This window comes from Bubalus kerabau, chromosome 6 (assembly GCF_029407905.1).
Source record: "Bubalus kerabau isolate K-KA32 ecotype Philippines breed swamp buffalo chromosome 6, PCC_UOA_SB_1v2, whole genome shotgun sequence".
NCBI classification, from domain to species: domain Eukaryota; kingdom Metazoa; phylum Chordata; class Mammalia; order Artiodactyla; family Bovidae; genus Bubalus; species Bubalus kerabau.
This window is the reverse complement of record NC_073629.1, coordinates 103,829,557-103,833,260: the sequence shown is the minus strand read 5'-3', so window position 1 is coordinate 103,833,260 and position 3,704 is coordinate 103,829,557. Positions and strand designations below refer to the sequence as shown.

At 48.2% G+C, this 3,704-nt stretch overlaps 1 long non-coding RNA gene across 1 annotated transcript; it reads left to right on the top strand.

Moving 5' to 3' along the window:
- The first annotated feature begins 235 nt into the window (after positions 1-235).
- Positions 236-3,393, top strand: LOC129655588 (uncharacterized). The gene is made up of 4 exons (XR_008716052.1): positions 236-589; positions 1,150-1,244; positions 3,096-3,180; positions 3,275-3,393. It is a non-coding gene; the product is annotated as an uncharacterized LOC129655588 (long non-coding RNA).
- Positions 3,394-3,704: the final 311 nt, after the last annotated feature.

Sequence of the window (3,704 nt, the reverse complement as noted above, 5' to 3'; positions counted from 1 at the left end):
TTCTGGGAGGAATGAGGAACCAGCAGAATTAGGCAGGGCCGTGTCTGCTGTGCTGTTCCCTTAAGGAGGCCCAGCCCCAGGCATCCACGTTCCTTTGATCCACCAAAACCACAGGGCTGTCAGCTTCTGGTGGGTATTTGGAGATAGTCTGCAGTGTTTCTCAAACATTAACATTCATGTGAATCACCTGGGGATCTTGATATAACACAGATTCCGATTCAGCGGGCCTGGAGTGGATCCTGAGATTTTGCTCTTCTAACAGGTGTCCCGGGACTCTGATAAGGCCTGTCCTCAGACCACACTTGGGGCTACAAAGAGCTCCAGAGGTTGTTCCCTTGTTTTCTGGACGTAACCTAAGCCTTTCAGACCCTTGTGCCTCCTTACAACAGGGAAGACCTTCCCACTAGTAACGGGACTGGAATTTTCCATCAGCATAGTGTAAAGAGATGCGCCGTTAGTTTTGATTTGGAAGAATCACAAGCAGCTTTGAACTTTCGACTGCAAACTCATAGCCCCCTTGCAGGTTAGGCTGAATCTCCATGGGAAATTCAAGGGTCGAGGCTGAAATCTAACCACTGTTCCTTCTCAGGTGAGAAATCACAGTTCTTTGTTTGGTTTTCTAAGAGGCACTTGAGGTGGGAGAAGAGCCCTCTTGCATCCCCCTCTTTTCCACCCTGGGGTAGGTGGTGGGTGGTGGTTAAATCCCTTACTAGCTGCTTATCTGAATTATCTGGGAGGAATTTTATCTGTTCGCTATCTTGCTTTGCTTAGAGGCACAAAGTGCATCTGTTTATGTCCTCTCCACTAGCCTGGGATAAGAGATAAATCTAGAAGCCTCAAAGGAAGGCAATGAACACAGCAGGCTCCTATGTTTCTTTGTCTCTTTGGGAACTGGTGTCAATCAACCCTGTTACCTGTTCAGCTCGTTGGCTTGCTTTCATGTCTTACCTGGGAATATACATTATTTTGCGAAGAATAGAAGAAAAAAAAAAAAAAGCTAATACTTCCCAGCCTAGCCAACCTCAGGGGAACTCTTATTAAAAAAGGAGGACTCTGCCTCCTTTCCTCAGAAGGCCTAAACACACATTTTTAAAAGGAACAATCTGTAAATGCTCCTTGCCTAGAAAGTAACTCCTTGTGTTTATATAGCTTTTTAGACTTTGGAAACGGTCTGGCATTCATCAAGCATCTACTTGTGCTGGGACAGCGTCCTATTTAATCTTCCCAACAGCTCCTACAAAGAGGTATTACTATTCCTTTATTTATCCACCAAAATTTAAACAAATTAGCCTTCCTTGTTCAAGCAAAAGCTATAGAAACAAAAGCAGAAGTATTCATTGCAAGAAAGAAAAAAATGAAGTGTAAAGGCACAGAAAGCCAGAAACCTGCCTCCCTGGTCACTAGGGATGCCCAGAGGGTGATTTCACCCTTCTCTTGATAAATGTGATAGACGGAAAGTTCAGGGGTGATGATGATGAGAAGGAAGTTTCCGAGCCCTATGGAGGGATTTTTTTGTATCTTTCTTTGGATTTTCATCAAGTCAGTTCTCAGGGAGGTGGGAAAGTCATGGTGAGCACATGTCAGCTGTGGCAGGAGCCGGGTTTTGCATCTGAAGAGGTGAGAGAAGTAGCACCAGGCTGTGCCCAGGCTTGGAAAGCAGGTAAGAAATCCTGTCTGACAGCTCTAGCGTCAGCAGACCTGGAGTCTAGCTCAGCAGCTCCTACTGACCAACAGCCAGGGCCTTCCAGGCTCTACACCTCGGTTTCCCCTGCAGCAAAATGGAGTGTTTAGACAGGATGCTTGCTCTCCAAGGGCTGAAAGCCTCTGATTTCCAGCTTGAGTTTGGTTTCCTTGCCTGAGAGGCTGCCGTGACCTGTTTTTTATACGGGGTGGAGATGAAGGTGGGGATACACACACACACACACACACACACACACACACACACTGGGGTTATCATATGGTAGGTGCCGGGGATGCAACAATGAGCAAGATGGACAAACTGACCTCATGGAGTCAGGAAAGGCAGACACTGAGCAAGCAATTCAACACTTATGTCTTCAATGATGTTAGGACAGAGACCAAAGTGATGAGAAGAGCAAGTGTGTGAAGGGCGGAGGGTTCCAGGCAGAGGGAGCAGCGTGTGCCAAGGCCGTAGACGGAAACAAGATTGCCACGTTGGTGGGCATGGAAGAAAGCCTGAGGGGCACAGCGGTGTGGGGAGATGGATGGGCTGTGATACCTTTTTCATAGTCTGGCTCCTGCTACAGAGTTCTGTTTGGAGTCAAGAGACTGGGTTGGGTGTCCCTTTGCTTCTTCTCCTCTCCTCACTCCATCACACATGCACATGTGCCTGCCCCCCGTGCTCACACACACATACCAGCCTTGGGGAGCCTTGGCTATTGCTGGGCAGGGGCTTTGTGGCTGATCATTCCAGACAGGAAAAACTCCGTTCTTCTCCCCCCACATCGACCGGTGGAGGGGACCTTGGGGTCTCGCCCAAGGAAAGGAAGCACTGCTTCCTGGTTTATGTTGAGATGGGAAAGACTTGCCCAAGAACAATGGCGTTTTCGTAAAACACCACTTTGTTCTGGTGAGACCAGGAGGGGATTTCCTTCGGGACCTAGCCTGGTCCCATTGCCCCGGCCTGCCAACCACAACAGCCACGTGGCGTTCTCTAGGACCAGTCTTTCATCTGAGAGGTTTGGTCGTGCACAGCCCTGACTGCTTAACCCTTCACATCCCACCCCACTCAGGCAGCAGCGTCTCTGGGCTCCAGGAGGTCTCCCTGGAGATCCTGGGACATGCTGGTCAGGGGAGTCTATTGGAGACACCAAGAGATGACTTGCAGCCTCTGTTTTTTTCATTTAAAGGGACATTCTGGAAAAAGGGCTCAGATTTGTCTTAGGAGTGTCTCAGTTCAAAACACCTTTTAAGCACCAGAGTCAAAGTTCCTTCTTTTACAGGTGGGGAAACTGGGGCAGAGAAAAGGAAGTGAGTTTGCTAAGGCCACACAGAGAGTCAGTGATGGAACCAAGGCTGGGATCTAGGGCTCTCAGACCAGCCCTCTTGCTACATTCTGTTCTCTTTTTCTACAGCAGAACCAAAGTTGGGTAAGGGAAGGGATCAAGTCTACTTTGGACAGATGGACACATCTACAGAGCCCCAGAATGTCTGAGGGAGGTACGGAGGGACAAGGGTGTGTGGTGTTGGGAGCTGGACTCCTTGATGTCACAGACAGTAGGGGGTGACTCGTGTAACTGCTCCTGTTTTTCAGGCATGCATGGCTGTTCCTCTGTGAATCGCTAAACGGACCATTTTAGCAAACAATCAAGCCTGTTCAGAGGAGGACATTAATGGGAAGTGAGTGGGCAAATAATTATATTGTCAGAACAATAAGGTAGAAGAACTCTGTTTTCCTTCAATGGTTGTTTTCGATTCTGCCTGGCATAGAAACAGGCTCAGGTAAAGAGCAAATGCTTCTCATTTGATAAAGAGGTGATGGTGGTGACAGTTTGGGGGTGATGGAGTATTCATGTTGGGGAAGGTATTGCTGACCACTCTGTGGTGACCATCTCAGTTACAGAGATGGTGGTATGGATGTTGGTAGTACCATGTTTAGACGTGTTGACTGAAGTTATGGAGACACTGGCGTTGTTTACAGTTACATAGTGATTACGCAGATGGTGATGTTGGCATTGGTGGTG